Below are 17615 nucleotides of genomic sequence, written 5' to 3'. Positions count from 1 at the left end.
CTTGCAGCAGACAAATGGATCTTATGGAGCAATAGCAAGGGAACTTTTGATAACAATCTGCTCTTTTCCAGGAAGCCAAATTTTCATGTTCTTTGCTTTGATAAGTTCATCAGCCCTTCACTTAAAGATAATGAAAGGAAATTAAGAGGTGCAGATAATAATACAAGATATACAATCACCAGTCCAGAACAAATTCCACAACAAAGAGGCTCCCAGCTTTTGACGAATGGAAATTTCAAAGATGAACTAGCAAAATTCTTTCTCATGGAATGGTGTAAAGAATCACTATGGTCCAATCATTGGAAAGTAAGATTTTTTTTTTAGTAGTGTCACATGGTGGGTACTGCTTTGAAGTATTCCTTTAACAGTGAACAAGAGTATATGATCACTGACCAACCAGAAAATCTCCAGGGTCATCACGAGGAGGCAGATACTTTGGTTGCTCTTTCATGTATCCAAAGTGCATGGGAATATAATAGTTAGAGCTTCAGATACTGACATTTTAGTCATTCTGTTAGGTTTACTGGGCAAGATGAGTGAAGACGAGCAAGAAAAAGAAGTATCATATTGGACTGTGGATATGGAAACAATTGCAGATATATTAACGTCAACGAGCTGTTTCATGTTCTGGAATTAAATAGCTGGAATATCAGGCGCATTACCAGCATTCCACGCCTTCACTGGCTCAGATGTCACAGCAGCATTTTACAGGAAAGGAAAAAAAAGACTATTTAACATCAATGGCAAACGATGAAACAGGAAAAATTTTGTAAAAAGTTTTCCAAGACCCTCTCATCCAATCAGGATCCAGACATAGGTGTTTGTTTTCTTCCTTTGTTATGTGCTCTATATGGGCATCCACACCTTAGTGACCTTACTAAAGCCAGGGTTTTGTGTCATGTTCAATAAAAAATCACTGGATCTGTTAACACAAGAAATCCTCTAGCAAATGTGAAGCGTATCAACTGTGGCACTCCTGCCACCTTGTACCGCAATCTTCAAAAAGAAAATTCAACGTGCACAGTATCTTAGCATTCTTTTTGGCACCGTGGCCGATAGCAAAATTCCCCTGTGACGGATTAGACCCAACTGAGTTTGGATGGAAATAAAGATTGGTAATGCTTTTATTTCGGAATTGGTTTGAGGGAAGTTCAGTGCCCAATGGCCCTCATCCAGAACACTACTAATGTGGTAGAAACTGATACCTGCACTGATATTGATTTATGATGAAAGTGATGATCAATGGACAGATGATAAAAGCACAAGTGATGAAGAAACATATTAAATACAGATATTTGTCAAGGTAATATGTTTTGATCATATAAGCATAAATGCATCATGGACATTATTGGCTTTAAAGTGTAATTTGTATCTATTTATTTATTTATTTCATTTATTTTTACAAAACAGTGGACAGTAAAACAACTGGTAATGGAAATTTGGGTTTGTTATATGTTAATCTGAGGTAAATATATATGGGTATTTTACGTGGTAAATGTATTATGGACATAAGTGTTGTATACCTTTAATGATACTGTGCACATATTTTTATTTTGTTTTATTGTACATTTGTTTAGACTTTTCTAAAAGGGTTCTTTATTAAATGTTACGGATTCATATTTTCCTAAATGTTAATCCGCCAATATATTGCAAAAGTACCATTAAGTTGATATATATTGTTAAGAATAAATACTGTTTATTATTCCCATTTTTATATGGAAGTGAGACAGACAATCTTGAAATGCAGACAATGATTTGGTACATATAATGTTATGATTAATTTTATACTTTTTTTATTCAACCTGTTTTATATTAAAGTGAGACAAAGAACTTGAAATGTAGACATTCATTAAGGCATTTTGTTTTATCATTTTTCTTACTATGATTAGAGAATGAGATTATACACTTACATGTAAATATGGACAGATTATTTTCAGGAGTGATTTGTATTTATTTTCAAATAGAACTGGTCAGTAAGTGTTAAGGAAACGTTTTTGTGCTATTAGCTAAATCAGTAGGTAAAGGGCATAAGACACTATAATGCCTTCATGTTTGTTAAATCTGGCAAGTAAACGTTTATAGGAACACTTGTTCTTTGATATATATTGTTAAGAATAAATACATGCTCAAAGTACATATGTTATTTTTTTTCCTCTATTTTAAAAGGAATTTCATTAAATGTTACCGATGTATGATACTTCCAATGTCAAATCTCTGACAATACAACTGTACTTATAAGTACGTACATAGCATACAAGTTTGTTTTTTCCCTTTCTTTTTCAAAAGTAAATTTCAATAAATTTTATGTATGTACATAACGTACAAATAATATTATTAGTGATTTTTGTTTTTGCCAATCAAATAAGAGTAATTGTGGTAAAGGGCCTATAGTTAGTACTTGGATGTAAAGCATATTTCATTAATAGTGAGTTTTCTTACCTGGTGGAGACATACATCAGAGATATGTTCGAAGTCACTGAATCTGGTATATCCTATGTGTATAATAAATCTTATGGAATGTTTTTGCCTTTTATCTTGTATCAGGCTCACGAATTGCAGAAAATTACCATTTTCTTGATGAATATTTTTAATGTTAGTATCACTTATGGTAAATGTTGAATCATTTCCAGTTGTCCCATCTCTCCCCTCCAACCGTTGGCTATGTCTGTCAAGGAGTAACCATCCACTAAAATATTGGTATCTCCAATGTTGGATGCAGATCCCCTGTCTCCCCCTCCCCACTTCGTTGTGGGGTGTCTGTCAGGGGGAAAACCACAACACTGAAATGTCTGTCATTGCCACCACAGTACTCTACGATGTGCAGTGCTATTGCAGTGTAAATTTTACTTGGTATCTCCAATGGTGGATGCAGATCCTGCCTCCCCACTTCCCACTCGTTGTGGAGCGTCTGTCAGGGGATAACCACCCATTAAAATGTCTGTCATTACCACCACAGTATTCTAGGATGTGCGCAGTGCTACTGTAGTGTAAATTTTACTCGGTATCTCCTAAGTTGGATCTAGATCCAATTTAAACCCCCCCTTTTCTCTGCGTCTGTCAGGGGGAACCCACCCTCCAAAAATGTCTGTCCCCACTGGTCATTCTATAAATCAGTAGAGAGTGCATGATATATTACATATTATTTTCATCTGGTATCTCATATATTAGGATCTAGACCCAAATCTAAACAAGCAATTAGTGGTGCTTGTTAAATAAGCCACCCGCATATTTTCGGCAGACAGCCAGTTTTACAGTTTACAAGTATAGTCCTAAATACCAGTAGGGGTTTACAATCGGTATCTCGTTCGTTGCGATTCATGGCCAATGGTCCGGGCTTGCCGGCTCGTAGTTTTTGGTGAAGAACAAGGTACGGTTAAGCTTACCCACCCCCTACACACAAATTCCTCAGGAACTTAAACTTCCTATATCGATTGTAATTCATTATCCTGGAATAGGAGGGCATGGGAGCTTACGGGAGGCGCTGGTTTTTGGTCACCACTTTTACCTTACCTCCTAGAACGAAAATCTATGAACGAGAAAATAGTTGTGACAAACGCCCCCTGCAACGAGTAAAATGAGTAAGTCCTTTGGAAGAACAAATGGAAACCTCTGTCTTCCAGCAGGATGGAACCAGGTGTCCACACTACCAAGTTCCCGTGACCAAACTGGTTAAATGATTGGGAATGGAATTAAACAAAACCGGAGGAATTGGCCCAGTAACCTCCGCTTGACCTTGGTCCCGTCGATCCAAGTTAAGGTGGGAGAAGGATCACTAGGGCATTGGGGTAAAGCCTTGAACAAAGGAGAGAGCCAGGTCAAACTTGGGTCACCCTCTACACCCCCAGAACCCTTCTGAAGTTGGCGGATTGCAATCCCAAATGAACTTCTAGGACTTACCCACCAAGCTTGAAAGTGAGGACCAAGCAAGGGAACTCAGATGCAAATGACTGGTGAGTGGGCCCCTAAGAGTTTTCTTCGCCATTGATTAAAATTTTCCATTTATTTTTAATATATCGATGCTGTTTTTGAGTTTGCCTGGCAAAGATAATTCTTGTTCGCGTCCTGTTCAGTGGTCGATTCAGCTTAGTTAGGTAGCAAATCACGTTATCCCACTTTGCACTTTCCCCTTCGGTGATGTTTCATGAAAAGTATGTAATTTTTGGATAGTCGAACGAACATTAAACCTTTGTCAGTTGTAATTAATATTTAATTTAATCATAATTAGATATATATTTGGATATAATTATTATTTGATAATCTTAATTTATTGTATATATAATATATATAAATAATATATAATTATATATAAATAGTATATATATATATAATATATATATATATATATATATAATATACACGCATAAAAAAAACATACAATGGTAAAAAAGAAGTGGCGGAAAGCCTAGTTTGTTTAATTATCTACACAAGAATACCGTAAGTTTTAACCGCGCTTCTCTCCTTCCGGTCGTGTCTACCTGTCTGTCAGGTAACAGAAATTGCCCTTAACACCTTTAGAAACATATTTTTTTCTAGAATAATTTTTATTACTATTTTGTTTTTTATCGGTAACGTTGACCGCCTTTGGCCACGTGGTTTATTTCATTTGTTTTGATGCTTGGATCAGGTTTTCTGGGCCGAGATGTTTTTCATACAATTTCTTCCCCCTGCCCCGGAAATTCTTTTGTTCATGAAGGCATCGGCCGCTATATTATGATTGGGCTCTGAGCGGAGGAGGGATGGTTCCAGATTCCAGCGGGAAAGAAATGTGGAAGGAAGAAGGGATGGAGGAGGAAGAGGAGGAGGTTCAGCCCTGTTGTCGCTAAGAAAGTTTTAAATGACAACTTGGGTTGAAGGTCAACTAATTTGTTTTGGGAGAAACCCAAGCGAGGGAATGCTGACATTTTCGGGGACGATTTTCCGCCCTTCGGGGTCAAGGACGCGATGGCCCACCGGTACATTATTGCTCGTAACCCGGGAAAAGATCTGGTTGATTCCATCAAGTCCAGAGTTCCGGTCTCCTTTGTGGAGGTTCAAGCGAGGCCTTTGGCCTTTGGTGGACCAGGGAGTTTTCGGCCTTTTGGCGCGGTCTTATTGCTGCCTATTGTATCTTTTTCTTTTCTTAAATTGATTTTGTCTTGTCCACTGTCATTTTACCTTCCTTTGGCGAGGGCTCCCGCGGTTTTCCTGGAGACAAATCCGTCGCGGTTGATCAGCCCTGTCTCTTGTTCTTGTCACCTAAATGCATTACGAAGTCATATTAGCGGAATAAGATTTGAATTGGACCGAACCAGATCCCTTCCCCAGAAGAGTTGTTGGCAATTTTGGAGCCCTCCAAAAATTTCAGGCCAAGATTGCAATGGCATTACTACACTAAACGGTTCAACTTGTCTTTTAACTACTTTTTTATTTGTATGTTCATTATCTATTTATTCAGTTTCTCGTATCTGTAAACTTAATCTTCAAAATGGAAGGCACATTCTTTGGAGCTTTGAATTTCAAGTCAGTGGCCTCCGCTACGGCTTTCTTCCCACACCGAATTAGCGGGTTTATTTTTTTAAATAATAATTTAATTTTTTTAAAATAATAATAAATTAATAATAATAATAAATAAATAATTAAATTAATAATAATAATAATAATAATAATAATAAATAATAATAAATAATAATTTGGTTTCAATTCTTACCGAAGTCGATTTAGAAATGAAAACTTAAGAACGGAAATAAAAGCTTACGAGCCTAAGAAACTGGTTGCAGGCAATAAGGTTCCCAAGAGGAGCGTAACCTATAACCCTGGCTAGTAGTCAGAAACTGCCAAGGAAGGCAAAAGGCAAAAGTTTCTGAGGGGAAATGTTTCTTTCTTTTCAAACTATCAAACAGACGCGGTTTTTACTGGATGATAAACATTTGGCGGAAAAATAAAATAAGAAACGAATAAACCAAATGAATAAGTGTAATATATACTCATATATATATATATATAATTATATATATAATATTACTATGATATATATATGTGTGTGCACTAACTGTGTGTGTGTGTATGGCCTGTGTGTGTGTGATAGGAAATGTTGTGTGCTGTGTGTTTGTGGGTACGAACCGCTTTCCAGAGTTCCTTAGAGTCTTCCACGAGCCACACAATCAGTACCTGATGGAGAAAATTCTGACGCTTTCAAAAAAGGTATATAGAAGACTTGTTGGGATTTGCGAATCGGGCAGTGAATATCTAGCTTATTCAATCGTTGATTCTCTTTCCCCCATTGGCTGATAATTTTATATTTTGTGTCAAAATATCATTTGTATTCCAACGTTTAACTACAGGATATATATATTTCTGATGGTACTGGCGTCTGCCGTTTCATAGCTTGTACTTTTTCCGGTTATTTGTGTGTTGTGCTGAACAGGACACACACGTCGAATATCTTTTCCAATACACACACACACACACATATATAAAATATATATATATATATATATATATATATATATATATATATATATAATATATCTGTATATAGATATGCTATATAATATATGTACTTATGAATATGTATAGTATATATACGTGATATATAATATATATATATATATTATATATATATATATATATATATATATATATATATAATAGCGCGCGTGCGTATACGTGCTTGCGTGTATATATGTGAATTACTCGGCATTGGAAGAACTCTCTCTCTCTCTCTCTTCTCTCTCCTCTCTCTCTCTCCTCTCTCTCTCTCTGTTTCCTTTCACGCGCAGAAATTCCAGCATTAATCTCCGCGGGAAGCAGTTGTCACAAGGGTCCGATTCTCGGTGGCTTTTCCATTAGAGTGATTGTGTTTTGGTTCAACTTTTTATGGCCTGGAAAGCATTCAGACTTGTACAATTAGTTGGTTTGCATTTCTAGAGAAAAAAAAAAGTCGAAAGAGCAGATAAAAATAGGAAATGTTCTCTAAGTAAATTTTTTGCCATTTCCAAGATGAATTTGCTCTTCTCGATCATAGAGGACAAATATGATAATTTAAATTATAAGCAGCACTTCTCTCTAGAATTAAATGGAAATCATTTTTCCTGTTCTCTAATACGAAGATTTTTCTTTGGTGTTTTGTATTTATGATGTTCTAATTGTTATTTCTGTATAAATTTACCTTTGATAAGATAGGGAGCAAATACAATAATTTCAATGAACAAATCGAAAACCGCTGTTTACACTATGAAATATGAATGGGAATGTGTCTTGTGATAAGCATAATATATGCAAATACGATGTAGTTGTGACTGGTGAGAGATCTGAAATAAAAGGGGAGGGGCTGTATTTGGTTCCATTTCCGTAATGGTGGAAAACCGTCATAATCATACAGAATTATACTCCATAAATTATTGATTTCATAGTAATTGGCCAATCAGCGGCAGGAACAAGCAAAATTATTTTAAAAGGTTTCTTTAATATCGCTTTCAGTCTTATAGCGGAAGGAAATTATATAGATTAATAAATCATACCGGTCATTATCCAGCGATGTAACATTAAGCTTGAAGAATCTCTCCTTCTCCTGGAAATCTTAAATAATTTGATTAATGTTAGGATAGCATGAATCTCTCTCTCTCTCTCTCTCTCTCTCTCTCTCTCTCTCTCTCTCTCTCTCTCTCTCTCTCTCGCGGAAGTATCCAAAGTTAAAATTTAATTTTCGTCCCGAATACATTCCGATTAAATTATGATTGTTTTTAAAAACGGAACAACTCTTAAGCATTTCTTCTGTGATATAGATCCATTTCGCCCCCCTCCCCCCACCCTCCAACATTCGCCATAATCAGACGTAAACGTTCCCAACAAATCCCACTATTGGGATGACCTTCAGTTTTTGATCAGGAATATGGAGTCTTCTTTATTTCTTTAATTTAAATCCTCATCATGGTATCTTCATCAAAGCCATTCGCCGGTTCTTCTTCTTTGAATGTTTTAATTTTTCAGTAATCGAGGCCTCCTGAGTCGGCTGCCTTAGAACGACTGGAGTCTATTGGGGGTCGTAGGAGGAAGACTTTTCGTTCTCCCTGGATCACCATCTTTAATGGGGAAGGGTTCGTGTGTTCGTGCGCTAATGCTGTGGTTGTTTTATATTGAATTTCTTTATATTCTTGCATTTAGATATAAGGCTTTTCAGGTAGGGACAAACGTGTTCAAATGTGTCAAGAATTCGAGTAGTTAAGAGGACGTTGTAATTTGATGATTATTATATATATATACATACTCATATATATATATATATAAATATATAATATATATATAATATATATATAATATACATACATACATACCGTATATATATATTATTATATAATATATATATATATATAGATATATAGATATATATGATATATATATATATATATATGATATATATATATATATATATATATATATATATATATATATATATCTATATATCTATATATCTATATATCTATATATATATATATATATATATATACATATATAATATATATATATATATATATATATAAATATATATATATAATATATATATATATATGTAATGATTACATAATAAAAAATATGGAATGTTATTCCATATATATAAAAGACTAAAAACTAAAGAGGTCAACCAGATTGCTTGCAGGAATGTGATCAGACTAGAGACGCTAAAGATGACGTATACAATAAAGTATGTAGGCTAAGTTGACATGCCGTCACCTGTAGTCATTCCAATTGTTTTATTAAACTTTAGTCCATACTTCCTGCTTGAGACAAACGCCGTGACCTATAGCTCAAGCGGCCTACGTGATTAGTAAACTATGTCATCTGATTGTGTGGTTCGTATGTAACTATGTCATCTGATTGTATGTTCATATGTTCGAGCTACTATCTGCTTCCTTCATAACTTGTAACCGAGATGGTAGGCAGAAGAGAATAGATTAGCTACGCAAATAGAAGACCGTATCTCTTTTACATTAAAGCTGTGAGAGTAGAATAGCCATCATCATTGGCAGAAAGCGATCAAGCTATCGTCATTCGAAGACTTGTACAATCATACCTGATCTACACCATGTAAACTCAGAAGAATATATATATTTTTGTACTTCGTGGTTTTTACTAGATCCTCACATCATTGCCGAATCATCATGAGTTCAACACATCGTGCGTCATAACCAAAGAAGATAATACCGACCGATCTATATATTATATATATATATATATATATATAATATATATATATATATATCTATATATATATATATATATATATATATATATATATATATATCATATTATATAGATATATATCTAATATATATATATATATATATATATATATATATATATATATATATATATATATATATATATATATATATATATATATATAAAGGACAAATGTCAATATATCTCGGGAGGATGAAGTTGTACAAACTGTCATTCTCTCACACTCAGGAGGTAGAAGGAATATAACTTATCCCTCTCAACTAGATAAAAACTTATTTTATTTGAAGGTTACTGTCTCATGTTTAAACTTATTTTATTTGAAGACTACTATCTCCTGTTTAAACTTATTAATAACGTAGAAAACAACTCGCAGAGAGAGAGAGAGAGAGATTCGTCCAGCGATTTCCGATAATGTACTCAATTCGTGGAGAGTAAAAGGTAATTCTATTGCATCTCTGTTGAACACTTCTCGAGAACTGGGGACGAGACCTGATTGAAGATTCCTCAGTATTGGCTCCGAGATTCCCTGTATTTCAAAAGTGGATTCTTTCAATGGGCTTCATTATGGTTTCTCATCACTTATTTCCCTGGAAATAAGGTAGAAGAGGGCAAAGCAGATGGCAGGTAGCCGGGGCATTTCGGCCAATGCAGTGTGTTCGGGGAAGGAATTGGATCAGTCCTCAGTAAGGTATTCAATAAGCAAAGTTTCTTTAGGGCAACCAGTTTTCTGTACAGGGTATAATCAAGGCCACCGAAAATAGATAACATATTTTTGTAGTCTCAGTCTAATGGTGTATAGATACAACAAGGTCCGACAACAATGCAAAGTGAGAAACATTATTACTGACACATCAGAAACTAAAGTGGCTCCAACTGCGAGAGACGAACGATATATATTAGTGCATCAATCATCTATGTAATGAACTTACTCGCCAGACGTCACAACGAAATCTAATTAGAGAGAGAGAGAGAGAGAGAGAGAGAGAATACCAGATGTTTCTCCCCCAAGGTCTGAGGCAATTAGCGAGTAGTCATTAGCTCTCGCAAGGAGGTCTTTGTTGGGAATCGCAGAGAGTTTTACCTTAATTCTTTGTCTGCAGGAAGAATAATGAGCTGCATTTAAAAGTTTGGTGTTTTCATGTATTTTAATATATTTTTACGGGTTTCATACAAAGGTAATGTTAATTTCTTCTGTGCTGAGGGGTTCATTAAAACCGAATTTGGGGGAAATAATAATAATAATAATAATAATAATAATAATAATAATAATAATAATAATAATAATAATAATAATGATGATGATGATGATGATGATGACGATGATGATGATGATGATGATGAACTGTTATGTAAAGAAATCCACATAATGCGGTCATTCTTTCTACTCACTTCATCACTGCATTCTTCATTTCCCCCGACAACACTACACCAACGCCATTCCTACCCTGCTCATTTGCTCCACTATAGATTAGCTTGTAGCCATCCCCAGTTCTTTAGCTTTATTACCTTCCATCGAGTTTCCTGCACACACAAAATTCACTCTCTTTATCCACATCAACTCCGCCAACTCTCTTCCTCTTCCTGTCATAGACCCAATATTGAGCTGGCCTATTCTGATCACATTTAGAGCTTGCTTCTTTAGCTGCTCATGATGCAGTAGCCCTTGCCTTGTCACAGAGTTAGGGCGATGTGTCTGTGCGTCGTTTACGGAGTACGCCCTAGCACTATTCTCATCAATATAACGACTCATTTCATTGGTTCTGGTGTGGGTTTTTACAGTCGGATGCCCTTCCTGACACCAACCCTCCCTATTGATCTGGGCTTGGGACCGCACCCATTGAGGGCGGCTGCTCCCCCACAGGTGGCTAGATTGGTGATTTGTGATACAATGCTGGAGTTATTCTGCTATTCTTGGGTGTAGGGCCTTGAAGTTTTTGAGCCAGTATCCATGGACTCCATCGGGACCTGGGGCTTTCCAGTTGGGCATTTTCTTTAGCTGGTGTCTGACTTTGTCTGTTGTGATGTCAGTGAATCTTTGTTTTATTCTTCCTATTTCCTTAGCCTTGACTTCCTGGAGCCATGTTGCATGTTTGTTGTGTGATACCGGATTGCTCCAGATGTTTTCCCAGAGTTCTTACTTGGTTCGGCTTCAGGAATTTGTTGGTGGTTGTCTTCCCCTCTTAGTTGGCTGTATAGTCTTTTCTGGTTGGTTCCGAATAGTTTGTTCTGTTGGTATCCCTTATTCCTGTTCTTGTACCGTTGGATCTTATGTGCTTTGGCCTTAAGCCTCTGTTTTACATCTTCTATTGCGTTGTTTAGTCCCCTATCCTGTACTTTTGTATTTCTCGTTCAGTTCCTCCCTTGTGTTCTTGCTTCTTAGCCTTTTTTCTGCCATCTCTTTCAGTTTACTCAAGTCAGATCTCATCACCATGATTTGCTTTTCCAGGCGCCTTTTCCAAGGCGGTTGCTGTTTTGGTTTCTGTTGGGTTGGTTGTTCTGGTGGTGTTGGTGTTCGTATCCCCATCAGTTCTGCTACTAATCTTGCTCCTGCATATGTCAAGTTATTTGTTTCTGTGAAACTGGTGGTGTGTATTAGTCTCATTATTTCATTGACCTCACTTGTTTCTCGCTTAATTTCTTGGTGTTGTAGGCTTTCATGGAGGGGATCTTTGTTCTCTCTGTATCTGGCTTCATCCATTATCTGATCTTTTCTACACATTCCGTCCTGTCTGTTACTTCGTCGGTGTTTCTTCGTATGTCGTTGTTTGATACCTCATCATCCGTGTCGTCTTCTGTGGCATCGTCTCTCAGTTCGACTTCTTGTAATTCGTTGCCGTGTGTCATTTCCCTCTCCAATTCCTCTCTTTCTGTTGGGAAGAGCCAGTTCTTTTTCTTTGTTCCTTACTTGGTCTGCCAGCCTCTGCTTTGTTTGGGGGGTGTTATTCCTCTCATTCCAGATGTTGACCAGCTTTCTTATATATCCTCTCTCCGTCGGGTTGCTTCTGATGTAGCATCTCCATATTTCCTTATTTTCTTCTCTTGTCCATTTCTTCCTCTGGTTTGCTTCTGTAGCTCCAGTCTCTGGTTGTTGGTTACTGTCGTTGTGGTGGTCAGTTGCTGGATGACGACCTCCAAGTACCTGACCGTCTTCCCTTTAATTGGGCTGAATACCTGGCCGCCAAACGAAGCTCCTCTGTTGCCAGAGGTTCCATTTACGTCGTTGTCGTTTAGTCCTTCATTTCTTTTCATTATTGCTGAGTTTTGCTTTTTAACCCATAGCTGGACCCTACCCCATCAGGGATAGGTACTCATTTACAGCTGAGTAGACTGAGGAAATTATGGTAAAGATCCTTTCCCAAGGAATCAACGCCGAGGAGAGCGGTCACCCATCCAACGACTGACCAGCCCCAATGTTGCTTAATCAGTCAATTATTATTATTATTATTATTATTATTATTATTATTATTATTATTATTATTATTATTATTATTATTATTATTATTAGGGAGGAGACCTTCTCTTGAGAGCAGCAGCGTTGAAAATGATAGCTGTATCTACTGTATTCATTTTGTATAGTCTTCTCTATTCGTTTAAAATCAGGTTAAATTGCCGTTTAATGTTTGCAGCTGCAGTCTAGGATGACCAATACTATGGCAGTAGTTATGTGGCATAGATACTGAGGAAGATCCACCAACCTATTGCCCTGAAAAAAAAAAGGCGATGAAACCGCTTTCGGAATAAATGGAAGAAGGCAGTTTGTTGCCGAAAATAAGCATAAAGAACCTTGATTTATTTATCTCTTATCAAATGCAATGCTGAGCTTGACATGCTGAAAAGAATAATAGTATAGGAGGCTGTTCGACAGCTCTCGCCTGTCATTCGATTGGTGGAGACCCTTTGAAAACCGGAGTCAATCCCTAATACACTTTCGACATTCGAGATCTGAGGAAACTCCTATCACTCTATTACCATACAGATATATAGGATCTGACAGAACTAGGGGACACTTGCAAATCCAATGCATATCAATTGCGTATTGCCAATGATGTCTTTGGGGTAATGTCTTCGTGTATATGTATTTATACAATGCATACACGATGCAAACCTACTTTCCAGAACCTGATGGTTTTGGTGACGTGTCCGTTAAATTTGGTATGAAACTATGCGTTTTTTTTTACCTCTCAGAATTTAGATAGTATATTGGGATCAGTGGAAATAGATTTCATTTTTCCGGGTAAAGTGTTGTCATCCATTAAAAAGAGAGAGAGAGAGAGAGAGAGAGAGAGAGAGAGAGAGAGAGAGAGAGAGAAAAGGCGAGGGGAGCTTCGATGATCTTTTATCAATGAGATTTTAAAAATGAAAACTCTCTCTCTCTCTCTCTCTCTCTCTCTCTCTCTCTACGTTTATTTTCATTGCATATTAGTGTCAGTGCCTGTAAACTTTTTCTCATTTTATCCTCTCAACCACTATATCTCTCTCTCTCTCTCTCTCTCTCTCTCTCTCTCTAATCAGAAAATGTGCTGCACGCAACATTCCAACCCATCCACAATGTGCTGAGGTAATGCAAGATATGAGAAAAGATACAAGAATTTTTTGCTCAACATGTCTATCATGGATAGACAATGTTATTAAATCAAGATTGAATGTACAAATAGTTGAGGATGAAGAAGAAGAGGAAGAGGAAGAAGAAGAAGAAGAGGAAAACGGAAGAGAAGTAAACAAAACTGAAATGACAGAAAAAAATAAGGAAAACAAAGAACAAGATAAAAGTATGGATGGAGAGATACTCATTGATACTACATATGAGGCAATAAAGCAGCATACTTATGAAGAAATAAATTACGATATGACAACACAAAAAAAAGAAAATCCCGAAGAGGCTCTACCCAGATCTACACAATGACGGGAAAGAGGAAAATAGACAAAAAGACAAAGTCTGCAACCTTTTGAAAAGAGGGAATTGCAGATTTGGAGAAAGATGTTACTACAAACATCCTAAGGTATGTCACAACTATGAAATATATGGTAAATGTGCATACCTAGATGGCTATGAGGATGTTTGCAGAGATCTGCATCCAAAAATATGCAAAAACCTAAAAGAAGGAAAAGATGTAATTGACAAAAAATGTAAATATATCACCCTGTAGCCATGAATCATAATCAAATAAATAATCAATCAAGTAATAAAATCCAAAATAAGAAAGAAACAAATAAAGAGAGGAATAAAGAATATCAGGTAAAAAGAAAAAAGCAAGCCATCAACGAGATATGCAGAGATGTCAGCAAAAAATTTCAAAGCATCAGCTCCAAAATTCTACTCAAGAGATAATAACTGTATTTATTATGCAAGAGGATATTGCAGAAACGGAGAAAATTGCAGATTCAGACACAAAATGAATAATTATGATGAAGGAAGATCAAATATTATGGAAAAGTTGGATTTTTTAATGTTTAGAATTTCTGGAAAAATGAAAAAAAAGAACAACATACCAGAACAGGAAAGAGACATGGGAAAATCCTTATTACTACCAATATTAAATGAAGGGGAAAACACCGCAAACCATCATAGTGATGAATGCGCAGGGTCTAGTTACGAGTAACTCAAAAAGAAAAATAGAGTACTTAGAAGAACTAACCCAAATTGAAAAGAAAATAGATATAATGAATATAAGTGAAACCTGGTATTCCCAAGAGACTGGGAATGATGATCAAATAAAAGGGTTCCAAACTTATAGATCAGATAGAAAAAATAGGAATCAAGGGGGAACCGCAATATATGGGAAAGACAAAAAACAAGGAAAAAATATATGAGAAATATAGTAACTCAGAATGTGAACTAATAGCGGTAGAGAATTTGAATCTGAAAAATTAATGAATATAGTAATATATAGACCTCCTAATACTAAAGAGTTTGACTTAATAATAGAAAAATTGGATGAATTATATGTAGAAATCACAAGGACTGGACTATTCCTTCCTATCTGGAGACTTCAACTTTCCTTTCGTAGACTGGAAAGAACCGAATAGGAAGATTGTGGATTGTACTTATACATATAAAAAAGAGAGTAATAGTAGTGCAGAAGATAAGAGGCAATTCGAAAAGCTATTAGATATGCTAACTAGAATACAACATTCAACAAATAAATCACCTGCCAACAAGAAAGAAAAATACTTTAGACCTAGTATTTGTGAACGAGATGAATCATGTTAAAGAAATAATAGTTTATAATGCGAGTATTTCAGACAATAATGTCATAGAATTAACAGCCCATTCCAAAGCAAGTGAAAACAGAGATAAGCAAGAAATGAAAAAGTGGGAAGGATATGGAAAATACAACTTCTACAGTGAAAATATAAAATGGTCAGAAATAAATGAAGAATTAAACAAAGATTGGGATAACATTTTCGTAGTGATGACATAAAGGGTAAATACGGAGATATTATATAAAATATTGGAGAAAATAGTGGATAAATATATACCGAAGAAGAAAAGTAAACATCAGCCATGTATACCAAGAGACAGAAGGATCTTGTTCCAGAAAATCAGAAATGGTGGAAAAAAAGGTCTTGCAAAAGAAAAAGAAAAATAAAAAATGCATGGAAAGTTATAGAAACTAAAAGTAAGATAGAAAATGCAGAACAAAAGATTATACAATCAAAAGAAAATGAAAAACGGGACTCGGAAGAAAAACCCCAAACTATTATACTCATACGCGAAAAAGATCAATAAAAGAAGAATAGAAATTGGCCCTCCAAGAATTGAAGGGAGATTAACGAATGAAAAAAAGGAAATTTGCAACATATTGGCAGAACGATATAAGAGAGAATTCACCCTTAGAATAGATAATGAAGATAATGATATAGAAGTAAGGGATGAAAATAGTGAATATTTAGCTGACATAGATATTAATGAAGCTGATATTGTGCAGGCAATTAATGAAATTAAAAATGGAGCTGCAGCAGGGCCTGATGGAATTCCTGCTATTTTGTTAAAGAAAGTAGTTCATTCTATCACAAAGCCACTTGCAATATTATTAAGACAAAGTGTAGATACAGGCAAGATTTATGATGAGCACAAATTAGCATATATTTACCCCTACTTTCAAAAGTGGATCAAGACTAGAGGCAAGTAAATTATAGCCTGTGAGTCTAACATCACATATTATGAAAGTGTATGAAAGGGTAATGAAGAAAAATATTATGAAACATTTAATAAAAAATAATTTGTTTAATATAGGACAACATGGTTTCGTACCCGGAAAAAGTACACAAACCCAATTGTTAGTCCACCGTGAGAACATATTCAAAAATATGAAAAGCGGAAATGAAACAGATGTGGTTTATCTAGACTTTGCCAAAGCTTTTGACAATGTAGACCATAATATATTAGCGAAGAAAATTAGAAAACACAATATCGTGGATAAAGTAGGAAGATGGTTAAAAGAATTTTTACACAACAGAAAACAGATAGTTATTGCAAACGATGAGAAATCGGATGAAGCCAAGGTAATATCCGGTGTGCCACAAGGTACGGTGTTAGCTGCAATACTGTTTGTTATTATGATTGAAGGGTTCCACGTTGGCCGAGTGCATTTCGAGCTCGGCTACCAATCCGGTGGTCCGACGTTCGATTCTCGGCTCGGCCAACGTGGAACCAGAGGAATTTATTTCTGGTGATAGAAAGACATTTCACGATACAATGTGGTTCGGATCCCACAATAAGCTGTAGGTCCCGTTGCTAGGTAACCAATTGGTTCTTGGTCACGTAAAAATATCTAATCCTTCGGGCCAGCCCTAGGAGAGCTGTTAATCAGCTCAGTGGTCTAGTAAAACTAAGATCTACTCATTATGATTGAAGACATAGACAGTAATGTTAAGGATTCGATAGTGAGTAGTTTCGCTGATGACACGAGAATAAGTAGAGAAATTACTTGTGATGAAGATAAGAACGCTCTACAAAGAGACCTTAACAAAGTATATGATTGGGCAGAGGTAAATAGGATGGTATTTAACTCTGATAAATTTGAATCAATAAATTATGGAGACAGAGAAGGAAAGCTATATGCATATAGGGGACCTAATAATGAGACAATCACAAATAAGGAAGCAGTTAAAGACCTTGGTGTGATGATGAATAGGAACATGTTATGCAATGATCAAATAGCAATTCTTTTGGCAAAATGTAAAGCAAAAATGGGAATGTTGTTACGGCACTTCAAAACAAGAAAAGCTGAACACATGATTATGCTTTATAAAACATATGTTCTTAGTCCACTTGAATATTGCAATATGATATGGTACCCACACTATCAAAAGGATATTGCACAAATAGAGAGTGTACAAAGGTCCTTTACAGCTAGAATAGAAGAAGTTAAGGACCTTGACTACTGGGAAAG

The sequence above is a fragment of the Macrobrachium nipponense genome, chromosome 18 (assembly GCF_015104395.2).
Source record: "Macrobrachium nipponense isolate FS-2020 chromosome 18, ASM1510439v2, whole genome shotgun sequence".
Classification (NCBI taxonomy): domain Eukaryota; kingdom Metazoa; phylum Arthropoda; class Malacostraca; order Decapoda; family Palaemonidae; genus Macrobrachium; species Macrobrachium nipponense.
The sequence above is the reverse complement of the archived record's forward strand: the minus strand, read 5'-3'. Positions refer to the sequence as shown.